The sequence below is a fragment of the Puntigrus tetrazona genome, chromosome 12, assembly GCF_018831695.1.
Source record: "Puntigrus tetrazona isolate hp1 chromosome 12, ASM1883169v1, whole genome shotgun sequence".
NCBI classification, from domain to species: Eukaryota; Metazoa; Chordata; class Actinopteri; order Cypriniformes; family Cyprinidae; genus Puntigrus; species Puntigrus tetrazona.
The window spans coordinates 951,384-966,056 of record NC_056710.1 but is presented as its reverse complement, the minus strand read 5'-3'; the positions used below and the strand labels follow the sequence as shown (position 1 = coordinate 966,056).

Below are 14,673 nucleotides of genomic sequence, written 5' to 3'. Positions count from 1 at the left end.
TTTATTATAAATGATAAGCTTTTCTTTATTTCTTTATTAATTTATTCAAAGTTGTGGTCAGAAATGATTTATGTGCAATATTATAAATTATTATGTTTCAGTTTCTCTTGTATTACATTTTCTTTCTTAGTGATAGTATGTATTTATTTGAAAAAAGGTATTGTATTTATTATACATTTATTTTTAAATATTAAAAAAATCAGTTTTTTTGTTTTTTAATCTTTATTGAGTTGCTTATTATAAATGATAAGTTTTTCTTTATTTCTTTATTAATTTATTCAAAGTTGTCAGAAATTATTTATGTACAATATTATAAAAATACTGTTTCTTAGTTATCAGTATGTATTTATTTGAAACATAAAAAAATATTTATTATGTATATATTTTAAAATATTCTATATTTTTGTTTTTTATCTTTATTGAGTTGTTATAAACGATATACTTTTATTTGTATTAATTTTAATGCTTAATTGTTTGTTTGACTTTTATTAGAAATTATTAGCTGTTCTTTACGTTCGTAATTGTTTATTTATTTACATATTTGACATCGCGGTGGAGAGTTTTGTGTTTCTGGCAAACGCCACGTATTCAAAATCATCTTTTACTTCATCATTCCGTACACCAGAGTTAATCCTGGAGCGCGTATCGCTGTAGCATTGCTGGAGCGCTCTGTTATGTCATTAAAATGAAAGGGCCGTAGTAAATAAACATATTACACACATCATTAGAGTGAAAGCCTGTCATTATACGACTGAAAGTCAGGTGGGGTGTCAAAATCTAACTCACCCACTCTGCCAGATCAGCAGTATGTAATTTCATTAGATAATTACAGCACTCAGCGGCTTAACTATGACACGCTACGTCAGTTACGCCGAACGGCGCTCTCGGGCGGGCTACTTTACATGTCGCCCATCGCCACGGCGCTCTGCGTTCGCTTTCGGTTTGGCTCGATCAGGTGAATTTGCCCACGAATGGAGCACCTGGACGGCCGACTCGGCTTTAACGGCAGACAAAGAAACCAAATGAGCAGAAACGACAGTTCTAGATTCCTCGAGGGACGGCGGGCTTTAACAACGTGTTAAAACCTCGGGGAACATCACAAGCTGTCAGAAATGCTTATGAGCGCTTTAAAGCAAGCCCTCGCGAGGGGAGGGGGTTTTTACAAACCTCCGAAAACAAAGTAACACCTCCACACCTCCCTCTTCCTGGTCTTTCTAGTTGCGTCCACATTTTCCATGGCTGCCGGCCCAGCTGCTGAGAGAGCTGTTCCTTGAAGCCGCAGTGTATTTAGAAACAAGGCTGAGGGAGAGCGCTCAGGCTCCGTGCGGCAAACACAGGCCTCACAGTTCTGGGTTGAGGCTTGGCAACGGACCTGACCAGAGAGGCCAGGCAGCCAACACTCCCCACAGCATGTGAGAGCAGGCCAAAGAATGAGCCGTGTGTGTGTGTGTGTGTGTGTGTGAGGGAATCCACCTCGGGGCAAGAGCTGAATCGAAGGTGCGCCAAACAGCAGAACCTGTCTGTCCTTGATTTACGTTTGCATGCATTAGCTGTCCGGCTGCTCCGCATTCGAAAGGAGTGACTGTTGCAGCCGATTAAGTCTTTGACCCGCACACCTTACCGTAGAAGAATCATAAATGTCCGAAAAGCGCGGCGTGACGCGAGCGTTAACGCATGCTTGGCATTTCTGTCCGGTTGTGAGGCGTCCCTGCCCATGTTTTGGCCTCGTATTCGCTTGCCTGCGTCAGGAGGTTACGGTTTCTCCGATTTTGCCGTTTCATCTCGACGCGCAGGGGTCTGGTTGTTGTAAAGCTGGAGGAGGGTCCAGATGTGCGCGGATTTGACCCATCCGCACAGGAAGAGGAGAGGGGAACGCGTCAAATTGGTTCCATACGTTTTGGCTGACAGTGAGGTCACTGCGCCGCGTTACACGGGTGACGGCGTGTCGTAGTTGGGTGGCGGGGGAATGAATGTTTAGAGACATCTTCAGAGACAGCGCGGTGGCTTCAGTGCGAGAGACTTTGGGCGCTTGCCAGGAAACTGCTATGCATTTGTTAAGGTGTTCTGTTCTGGATATAGGTCCCTCAATATGACTGCTTCAGAGTCAGTGATGGAAAGGGGTTAGGATTAGCTAACACTAACCCGTAATACATTTCATAATAATGAAAAAGAATTTTTAAAAAATGTTATACAGTTTTCAAAGCAGATTTAAATACGAGAAAAATAAATAATTATTTTTTCAAATGTAATTTTTTCCCCTTGAATTATTTGCTAAGTTTTTATTCTTATTTATTAATTAACTTATTTATATATGTATGTTTACGATTATAATAAATGATTAGCTCATACATATGTTTTTTGTGAATCACAAAAACAAGACATTTAGTATAATAAAAAATAATATAAATGGGTATATATCTGTATCTATTATTTTTGTAATGTAAAATGTCATTTTTATGAGCAAATCATTCATTATAATTGTAAGCATACATAAATTAGTAAATTAATAATAAAACACACACACATATATATATTTATTATTATTATTATTTATTTATTTTTTCTCGACATATATTTAATATATTCCTTTTTGTATTTATTATGTTGACATTTTACGTTTTTATGCACTTTATGCCCTCATAAAAATTTTACATTTAAATACGGATATGAAAGCATGCTCATCATAGAAATGTATTTACGTTACTGTATTTGTGATAGTTATTATTTTATAAATATCGCATAGTGAGTGTCAAATTATTAAAAATCTAAAAAATTTCAAATTATCAAAAAAAAGGCATGAGTAGTGTTTTTATTTTGTGGCAGTTTATATGCAGCTTAAAAAGATGAGTATGTGCATTTTTTTGATGTAGCCATATTGCTACAGTGCAGTTTCTACCTAAGTCACAGTGTTTGGTGCTCTTTAGACACATGGGAATGACATTAGTGTTCTCTACCTTCACCACAAAGTCAGTCAGCTGTCAATAAAAAAGAAAGAGAAGAAAATCAGCTGTCTAGTAGGAATATCCTCCCCGGGGTCTGTATGTCTGGGCCGCAAAATGCAAAACCACTGAGAAGAAATAAATACAAATAAATGTTCCTGATTTGTCTTCTGCGCCTTTGTCTGTCCAACACACTCAGAGCCTCAGCGAGCGCCCAGGTCCTCAGTGCGCCAAGCTGAGCATCTACATTTGGGTTTGGCTGTTCTCGTCTGCGAAAACCACAGGAAAAGGAAACGTAAAGCCTTCTGAAAGCTCGAAAAACATTGGCCTGAGTAAAAATGGCTGTAAAAATGGAAACATCCAGTTTATACTGACATTTTAAAATTTTGCCATTCAGACAGACTGCCTTTTTTCTTGATAATGTGTACTTTTTTCTTTTTTTTTGGTTATTTGTATAGCTTAAGTCACTGTTTTCACAGAAAAAAATTATGTTAACATTTACACCCTTTTTGATTGCCATGACTGTCTTTATTCCATAGAACACAAAAACAGTTATTTATAATTCCATGAAAACATTTTCAGGGCAATATTTTCAGTGTGCATTCGGTTACACAATGTTTTCTATCTATTGCATTGAAACGAGCAGCATGACTATTTCTCAAAACATCTACTCTTGTGATTCACAGAAGATAATTAAAGTCATAATTGTCTGAAATGACACGAGGATGCGTGAATGATGATAAAACGGTCTTTTTACGGTGACCAAATCATGATTTATCCCCTACATATCTTAATCAAGCGTCATTCCTATGTGTTTCACACATGTTTGCTCTCATGCTTCACACGTGTCACGTATAGCTCTGTGTTCCCAGCTATGCTGAGTGTGTCTGGCAGTCTTGGTGAATGAGTGTAGAGTCTTCGGGATGCTCCAGCGAGGTGGGCCATCTGGTCACTGCCGCCGGGCCCTTGAAGTGCTGTGAGAGAAGCCGCTGCGGTCGGACATGGCGACTGGAGGTTTGCAGCACAGCACTTCCAGCCCTTGTGCTGACCTCAGAAAAGGAAATCTGGGTTGGAGAAACAGAGGGGTTGCTCCTGAGCTATTTCCAGAGCGTTCTGCCTATCCAGTGCCACCCACGAGATTCCATATGACAGAGGAGTGTGTGTGTGTGTGTGTGTGTGTGTCTCGAGTTTTATGACAATTTGGATGGATAAGATTTTGTATCTGATAAACCTGTAAAACTAAATTTACCCAGGTGGTGTTTTTCGTCAGTGTTGGTATTTTTTACATTTATTTTTCTCATAGGGATTTTAAAGTCTTTGTTAAAGCATTATGAGCCATAATCCAAGCCAACCAGCTATTAGGTGAATCACAACATTACAAAATTTTATTTGAAGCATGGTTTTATTTGCACTTAATGAGGGAAAAACTACAATCCCATGAGTCTTTGCGAATGACAATTAAAAAAAAAAAAAAAAAAAAAAAAAAAATATATATATATATATATATATATATATATATATATATATATATATATATATATATATATATATATATATATATGTATATATAAATATAAATATAAATATATATATATATATATATGTGTGTATATATATATATATGTATGTATGTATGTATATGTATGTATATGTATATATATGTATGTATATATATGTATGTATATGTATATATATATATGTATATATATATATATATGTGTATATATATGTATGTATATGTATATATATATGTGTATATATATGTATGTATATATATATATATATGTATGTATATATATATATATATATATATATATGTGTGTGTGTGTGTGTATATATATATATATATATATATATATGTGTGTATATATAGATAGATAGATAGATAGAAACTATACACTAGTTCTGTGAAATCATATCAAGTAATACAAGTTATCATTACAATAAAGTAAGTTTCCCTTTTTTTCTGACATTGTGTCATTACATTATGAACAAGTAACTGAATCACGGTTTTTTTTTTCATACTATACAACAATATTTACAGTTTTTGTATTATTGTAATGGGTAGGCTTGGGTAGGGGTATATATTAATAAAACTAAGTAGAAAATCAAATGCATTGTTAGCTACCGGTTTTAGCTGTGTCCCTTGTTGCCACAACCTAACAAAAGCTCTGAGTTATTAATTCGTTTTAATCAATGATTAAATTAGTATCAAAACAAATATGCGTAAATCAATTGTAAACCAATTGTGTACAAAAACACTAATTTCTTTATTCTGCGTTGCTTGACGAACGTTTTCATGGTCAGAGCAAAAACTAGCAAAGTAACTAGTCTGAAATGTAAGTAGCTTAATATTAACTTTTTGTTTACTGTACAATGTATAAAAGCAAATGTCACTTTAAATCAGTCAATACTGTCAGTCAGTATTAAACATAATGCAAAATGCTGATTTTCTCTTATTTAAGGATCCAGTTGCTTTGTGAGCACACTGTTATTATTTCATAGCTTTAAAAAATGAGTTGGTGTACAATATTTCATTCATATCCTATTTTTACTATCAAAATTTACTCTTAGTTCTGCTAAGCGTAAGTTGTCATGCTCTCCGTGTTGAATATACTGCGTTTCACTCTGTTACTTGCACATACTGTAACAACAAAACCACAAAGTGAGTCTCAGCAAGTAACCATAAATCATAAATCACGGTCTTTTTTGACGCCACGTTTAAGTCTGCATACCTTAACCTAAATTTGTAGGTTTGTATTTTCTTTTCCGCGACTGCATAAGCAGTCGCTGGTCACTATGTTGATGGATATGCAGAAAGGGAGATCGTGAAGAGAAATATGAGGCTTGTGTTACAGTCCACGAGCTCGAGATTCAGAGAGGCACAGCGTTTGGTTCAGATGAGCTCATGGGCATCTCTGTTTCAACAGACATCAATCGTATTCTGCGGTTTTGTGGTTACTTCTAAGGACTACCTTTTTATAATCAGTGGCAGTCTGACTGTGAAGCTGTAGTTAGACAGACCGAAAAGGCTGAGTATGCTTTTTGACACAAACGTGGACTAAAAGTGACATTTCAACAGCAACTACAGAGCGAGGGCTGTTAATCGCAATGATTCGTTTTTTAAATCAATCTCGAGATTACATGCATGTATTTATATGAAACGAAGTTTGCGGTATTAATAAATTTGGTTCTGGTTCTCTTTGATGGACTGTACATACAGCATGTGGGTTTGTTTTGGCTATTTATTGATTAAATATTGAGCTCCAAAATCGTTCTGAGGGTTCACTGACCTCTAATGGCTTCTGCGTCTTTCGAAACGTCTGTTATGTGCGTTTGTAAGTTTGTTGAGCAGCTATGAAATAAAAAAAGGATTGTTTTATGGCAGCAACAATGCACTTTCAACTGTATTTACGACTGCAGGGGGCGTAAAAATAGACAAACCTACATACAGTCGCTTTAATGGCGTGAACACGAATGATCATCAGAAGTTATGTTGAAAGAAACCGTAGGCCTACAACTAACTGTATCGTTAACGTAATCGCTCAATTCTTGTTTTAACAACATATATAGGTCAACAGCAGCTTGTAAACAATGTCAGGTAATGTATTTTATTTGGGATTATCAAATATAATATCATAAATAGCTATTTTAACCTTTAAAATTTTTATAATGTACCAGCATTAGTTTTTTTTGCATGTTCTTTAGTGGATCCAAATGAATCCGTATCGAATCAGATCAAGAGCTTGTTAGTCAGAATTGAATCAAATCCTGAAATCCTTCTCATTTTTCACTCGTACACTCTTTGGTTCGCAGTGAGTCGACAGGTTTAACGGCCATCTTTGCTTGAATTTATTTTTAATTTCTAGGTAAACTGTCTGTTGTTGCTTTTCAGTCTATAAAGTCATGCAATATGATATTTAAACATATAAACCTAGGCTGGTTTTGTCTGGTCTCCCAGCCTGATCTTAGCTAGTTTAAGCTGGTCAACAGGCTTTAGAGGGGTTTTGGCCACATTTCCAGCCCGCCAGGCTGGGAGACCAGCTTAAACCAGCGAAAACCAGAAACCGTTTCTAAATAAAAAAAAAAATTCTGTTGTGGCTAGTTAGGACAACGCTGATTAACATGGAAAAGATACCTTTTTATCGCGTATCCTGGCGTCGCAGCACGTGTAGTTGGGGCACGGTGTTAGTTTGTCTTCAACACACAATTTAAGATATTTTCGATGAAAACCAGGAGACTTGTGAGTCATGAAAAGTATGAAAGACATTGTCAAAATACTATATCTCCCATTTGCGGTTCAATCTGAATGTTATGAAGCAATGATTTTGTCTTTCTTTTTTCTCTGTACGTCAACAGTGTTATTTACTTGGCAGTCAATGAGGCAGTCACAAGCCTCTCAGTTTTCATCTAAAATACCTGAAATTGCGTTCCAGAGGAGGTACAAAAGTTTCATGGGTTTGGAGCGGGAGGGGGGTAAGTGAGTAATGACAAAATGTATATTTTGGGGTTGAGTAACTCTTAAAGAGACTAATTTAAGAGAAATTCACTGGGTGAATAAATAGTTAATAGTTGGCAAGCTAGATAGCAAATTAGAGCTCAAATGGATGAAAACATTTGTGAGACAGACCTACAGTTTTAAAATATTGAAAACACTGCCAAAAATACATTTTCAGTTCTTCGTCAGCCGAAGAAAATGTTTATGCTTTGCGCTAGAGGTTGTTCTTTTTATATTCAGAACATTCAAACATCACAGAAGTCTTGTTACGGTTTAATTCAAAGTATCAACTTAGTCTCAAATGTTGCTTAAAATTCTGTGGAAGATAAAAGTTGAGTGAATTGCTCGCTTTTAAAACAAGTTTAAGAGACGTGTAGATGTTTTACCAACTTTCTGTCTGTTTATTTGTTTTTGCAGTGTCCAAGTTGGCAGTGATCCTGGAATCATGAAAATCATGGAAAGCAGAGGCTTTTGGTTTCTAAGCATCTGTATAGTCAATCAGGAGTCACCTCGTAGCTTTAAAGTCCTGAATGAAGCCGGCAAGCCACCCAGGAGGACCTCCAGGAAGTCCTGTAAGTCTCCGGATGGAGATTTTTAGGTTAAAGTTATTTTAGGTAGCTTTGCTTTAGAGGAAATTATAGCAGCAGCGGTAAAACGAAAAGAGAGAGAAGGGGGGAGAAAAGGACAGGCGGTCAGAAAAGTGTATAATTTTCTCATTTCTCTCATGGAGGATGAAGTATTCCTCGAGAAGGCTTCATTAGATTTATGAAGCCTCTGGCCCAACCCTCTGACCCCAGATAAACAATGTCGGTCTTCTTTAGGCAGTGGAGACCGCAGCGAGGGGGCTCGGTGTCTCCTGCTGTAACCCTTTCTGCACGCTTATGTTCATGTTATCTAAACTCCATCTCGTATTGTAAAACTGTCAACACCACTCACCAGTGCAGCCTTTTCAATGGAAAGCTTAGAGGCCACAAATGAGCAGTTAGCATCGTGTCAGCTCATAGGGTCGTTTAATCATCACTGTACTATCATTTTATGCAATGCTGCACAGTCATGCAGCCTGCTAACTACTTTCAAGAGAGGCGTGAACGCATTTACAATTTTGCCATAATATGTTTTACACAAGACAATAATTTCAGCTTGCTCCTGTGACCTAAAATCACTGTTACAGTAACATAAGAACAAATCTCAGCTTTTAAACCACGCGTATGAGTCGGTTTACGTCAATTGTAAGTGCCTTACTGAAGCTGCCACTTTTGCTTTTGTAAAGAAACTGAGGGGACGGGTAGAAATTATTTTCATAACGTCATATTACTCCAAATGTTGTTGCTAGAGCTTAAGTTATATTGAACCTAGAACATTCCTTGATCGCTTAGCATCATTATACTGTCTCTGTGTCTCTTTCAGCTTTAATCGTAGCCTTTACAGGGTTTACGTTCCGTCTTTTTATACTAAGGTAATGCAAAAGCGGCTCCTTTTTGGAGATTTTCTCAGATTTTTTACTCGGATTTTGCTTTGTTCTCTATGACAGCCGGAATTAAGCTCCTCAGCCACTGTGAGAAACATAAATTTCACCCCTAATCTAAAAGAGAAAGCGGCATTGTCCGTTTGTAACCATCATTGAGCCTTGGTGTTCACGCAGGCTACAGTCGATCGAATTTCGCTTGCAACAGATCTTCTTGCTGATGAATTTGTGGTAAAATGCGGTAGATATAATTTGTTTGGTTGCAAAACCAATGATGTCGACAACCAAATGTAGAGGAAGTGTTTTATCTTTCCTTTCAAAAATTGATTTATTACATATTTGATTTTGTAGTTTGTTTCATTTAATGTGAGCAAACCTGCGAGAGCATACATTTTTTGGGCATGACCCACCAGTTGAGAGCTATCGCTGTAGGAGATGTCGAACTCCGTTTCTAAACAGCAGAGCAGTGTTTTGGCAACCAAAAACTTATAAGCAGTTATTTTAACGAGACTTTTCTCCACCCCACCACACACTGAGCTATGCGATTCCCAGTAGCACATCTATAAAACAGCAGTGAATGACATTGATAATGAGTACTGCATGTCTTTGGGCCTTTTTCAAATCTAGCGACTGATTTAAAACATTCTACACAGGCAGCAACTCAAACAGGGGCGCATGAACAGTGCTTTTCTTGTGAGGCTTGACTAACGACCGAATTCAATAGAGTGGCGCAAGGGTGGCGTTTATTTGTGGGTCTGAACCTGGAAACGAGTTTAGCTGTTCTAGTTCCATCCTTAGAGGGGTTTTTCAACGGGATTTGGTTAAATGTTTGAAATAAGGTCTGCGGTTAACACAAGCTAATGATATATCCATGTTTTAAATTGTGACATAAAACATTGCTAATTTTACTTTTCTTGAAAGAGCAGACTGATAACAAGCATCTGACAAATGGGATTACTACAGAGGTCATCTTTCTCCCAAAAATGAGAATTTGTTCGTTCCAGACCCCGACATCACCGTAACACAAATGAAGATATTTTTGGTTGAATTCCAAGAGCTTTCTTACCCTGCATAGACCCATAGGCCCAGAAATGGATATCATTAAAATAGTTTGTGACATCACTGATTAATGAAGCTACAAGAATACTTTTTGTGAATACAGAAAACAAAAATAATGACTTAATATTATACAATTTATACAATTTCTTCTATTCTGTGTCAGTAGATACGCATTCACAAGAATACCACGACTCAAACTTCCTTTATAGCTCATACCTTAGATATTATTCCAAAAAAACCATATGTGTGGTATTGATTATCACGACTGTCATTCTGAAATAGTCTTTTAAACCATATCAGTTGAAACTTCTGATATAAGACCGCACACAGAAAGCAACAGTCACACAGCATGTGAGTACTAAACTAATTATTTTCTGTGTCTTAATGTGGTTGGTTTTGTCTGTGTAGGCAAACAGCCGGGAAAGAAATCACGTTTATGTTAGATCTGTGCGACAGCGGTGCAACATACAGTTATTAATTTAATAAATCCACTGCTCTCTTGTCTCGCCTGAAGCTGGGTCCCTAAACAGTGTTCTGTGATCATCCGTGCAGCCAAGCACAGAACGGTTGGCATGCTTTGCTCCAACTTTCACCATGGATTTAAGGAACACACTCATTTTTTTCACTTGCAGAGAATTAAAACAAAATACTGGGTCATTCTTTTTCACATTTTCCAGATTGGCAGATGAACGATTATAGTGTTTAAACACAGAAAAAGTCAGATTTTCATCATACGTCACCTTTAAGAATTGAACAAAAATGTATGTATACGTACTTTATGTAAATAAGTGTAATTTTAACAGTATTATGGGATTAGTTTCTTCGTCAAGATTCTATGCAGTTGCCTCAGAATTTGACTAAAGCACTCATGGGATGCCTTTAAATGCTGCCTATGTAGGCAGCTCACTAGGTTTTAAAACGAGATGAATGAGCCCCTGCTGGAGGGATCATGGAGAGAGAGAGAGAGAGAGAGAGAGAGAGAGAGAGTAGGGGGTAGAGCTGTGTAATTATGGGCCCTGTGCTGCAGCTAAACTGGCCTGGGCGGTCTCTGGAGCCAGTGGGTCTGGCACAGGGAGGTCTGGCCACAGACCCCAGCGGTGACGGCACAGAGTCTGGGACGAGTCGCAACACCAGCCCGGGTTTGGAGCATTCCACACATAACCCTCCTCTTTCCTCTTCTCTCATCCCAGCCCTTCCCAGCCATACCAGACAGGGAATTCTGCTGCGTGTGTGTGTGATGATGAACTCCTATGCGTGTGTTTTGGCATGCAGGTGTGAATGTTTTTATGTGTGTGTACATTGTTTGTTTTTTTTTGTGTGCGCGTATGCGTGTTTTTGAAGAATGCGTGTCACATGTTTTCTTGGCATTTAGATTTAGACTAGAATTTTATGGGGAGTTTTCTGGGCCGGTGGTAGAACAGAACGTACAAATGGATTCTGCTGAAGTCTACGTGAAATGGGGTTTGGATTTTAATTCAGTGAGACATTTCTAAGGATATTCAGTATTGTAAAATGCATTTGGGTGGTAAAAAATGGGAGGGGATGAAAAATCTTGATCTAAAAAGTTTTTGCAATAACTTACATTAATGGACCCCTTTTTCACAGACCGACGGCATGAAAGTAACATCGTTAATCTAGCTACGCTTCCTCTGTTTTCATTTTTAGAAAGATTAATGTGCATTTATAGCACTATATCTTGTTTTATAACTTTGAGGAATTACAGAAAAACGGTTGTATTGTGTGACTGAGGGAATGATGACAAATTTGGCCAAGAATCTTTACCAAGATTACCAATGCAATCTTGTTTATTTTTTGGGTTTTTTTTTTAGAAAGCCACGGAAATGTGTGATAATTTATGTCGCTGTTGGGGTAATGCAAAAATTTCCACGATAGAAGTTTTTCCAAATATGGCAACCCTGGAAACGCGAAAAGGGTAGAAGTAAGCCTAATGCTGCATGCACATATTGCTTAATATAGTAAGTGTGGAAAAAATGGTTTGTATGAATTGACAATATTCAACAGTAAGCAAAATTGCTGGATTTCCTACTGCTTTCTACAATATATTGAAGTGTGCATCTAATGGACGCTATACTATCTTATGAGGCTTCGTCAGCCCGTAAGTACTTATTCAGCTATGATAGATAAAAAGTAAACGGGGACAAACCTTAAAAACTTTAACCTTAAAACTCTTCTCTGACTCTGGTGCTATTATTATAACACTCCTTTGCATATCAGATGTTTGGAAATGCATTTCATAATTCTAATTTTCTGTAATTTTACAAATGATTATAAAACACTGCGAGGTTCAAGCGTGTGTGGGCTGAAAACGTGTGGCAGGTGTGTGGGCCATGAAGCTTGGTTTCATTCTACACGCCAAAAACAAGATCAAACAGGGCGGCCCGTCAACATGCACAGCTCAGAGCATTCTTATCAACACCTTCTCCATCCAATAATACCAGCGCACAGACGTGTTGTTCGTCTTGCTCTTTAAATGTGGAAGCCTGTGGGAAAAGAATACAGCCGAGGCATTCTCAGGTTATCTGAGCGTTTCAGGAGATTGTGGTTTACCAGCTCTGGATAAACTTCAAGGTTGAGATGAACAATCCAGTTTTAAACGCTCTCTCCGCTGGAGATCTCCTGGATGAGCTCGTCGCCTCGAATCTTTATTAGGGTTGTGGCAACACGGTGTAGCGGTGGGGGAAAAGCGTGGAGACAACTGGGCAGATATTATCTCGCAAACTTTCCAACAACGTGTTTCGTACTTTGTTGTTGCCGATGAGAGAGAAATGAATAAAGCAAGCGGCAGTAAACTGCGCGCAGCGTGCAGCTCAGAATACACTGTTCTTAGTTCTAGCACATATTTATGCGGGTTACACCAGCATGAGTCAGTGATCCATATCATTTGTTGTGGCAATAGCAGCAACACTACAGTCCTTTCATAATATATTTAGCGGTTCATCATCAGGAGATCTGATGACTATAAGAGCTATGGGGTATTATGTACATATAAATATTGTTTTTATTCAGAGCCTAGTACACAATACAGAGAAAAAGGTTTTTTTTTTACATTAGAGCAGCATTTACTAACTTTTTTTTTTTTTTTTTTTTTTGGTCTTTGTTAGCAATGAACAAACAGCATGCTGAATATAAGTCAGCATTATTACTTATATGATCATATGCAGTCAATGATCGATCAATAAAATAGTTTTTTTCTTTCCTTCAGTTCACCCAGAAATTAAAATCCTGTCATTTTCTCGCCCTTGCGTTCCAAACCCTGTATAGGTTTTTCTTTTGCTGAACACAAACGAAGATATGTTGTAGCCATTGACTTGTAAATAATGGTTAAGTATGTATTTTTAACCGTGCGCCCGTGTACTAAGAACCCCTGGTTTGGGAGACTCCACTGATGTAGTCACGTACCTTTTCCTCTCTCTGCACATTGTGTGGTCTCTCTGATATGGAAAAAGGTCGGAGTGGAACAGTCACAAGGCTGTTGGTAAAATGGATTCCTTACTGCCTGTGTAGAGGAACAACTCGGTTGCATTCTTGAAAACAGCACTGGAAGAACTGCATTGCGCTAAATCGCATTAGCACACTGGCTGCTTTCCACGAATGCCTACAGTCATTATAGGCAATAGATAATCTATTGTAAATGAGCAAACGGCTAATCGTGTCGTAAAATATCAGACAATGCGTATTTTGTTTTCATCAAGTCATGAAAATTAATTAAAAGATGCCTGGAGCTATTAATGGGGAAAAAAGATCTCTGCTTGCCAAATAAAGGTTGCTATTGCGTGTGTTTTTGGATACATTTGCACAAGGGATGAATTTAAAAATGATATGCTGCTTCCAAGTGACTTCTTACATAGACTTAAACTTCGGTATTCATACCTCAGGCCTTATACAGGAGCTGTTTTACTTTACAAATGTTTTGCATAGAAACAGTTAAGACAGATCGTGTCTTGATTTTTTTTCTTCTGAATTGTGATGCACGTCCAAACGAATGATTAAAAAAATTAAAAACGTAAGTGATCTGTTTAATGAAAAATATAGCTAACATGGATAATTAATTTAGAATATCTATAACATGCATTTAGAAAATGATTTACCAGTCATTTTCATTATAATTAAGCACATTTCACTTAGAAATTACTGCATGATTTTTTTCTGTAATTTTTGAAGGTCTGCATACTACAGTTTTTATATCTTATATATATATATATATATATATATATATATATATATATATATATATATATATATATATATATATATATATGTATATGTGTTATAATATATCATACAATTTGATATATAAACATTGAAGGTATTAGTATGTATTACCATTATACACTATAAATTTAAATGTGTTAATGTAATAAAATGACTTGATTGGTACAAAAAAACATGAGTTTTTTTGTTTTTTTATATTTTTAAGATAATCACATTTTCATACAAATGACTATAATAAACACATTTCATTTATTCTAATACAGTATTTATAATATATTAAAATTTACAAGATTTATTATTGTTATTCATTTAAATGTGTTTTTAACATTAATGTAATTAAAATCGATTGATTGGGAAAGAAAAAAATGACATTAAATAGAAACCAACAAATCATTAAAAAAAGTCTTTTAATTCTTTATGCAAAATGAGTTTTGGGGGTAAAACGTGATGTGATGGGTTTGACCCGCAGACGAATGAAC

At 36.7% G+C, this 14,673-nt stretch overlaps 1 long non-coding RNA gene across 2 annotated transcripts in view; it reads left to right on the top strand.

Moving 5' to 3' along the window:
* Nucleotides 1–14,673, top strand: part of LOC122355070 — a 32,759-nt gene that overhangs the window by 13,729 nt on the left and 4,357 nt on the right. For both annotated transcript variants that reach the window (XR_006252166.1, XR_006252165.1), the window contains exon 3: nt 7,855–8,009. This is a non-coding gene — a long non-coding RNA (uncharacterized LOC122355070). The remainder of the gene's footprint in view (nt 1–7,854; nt 8,010–14,673) is intronic.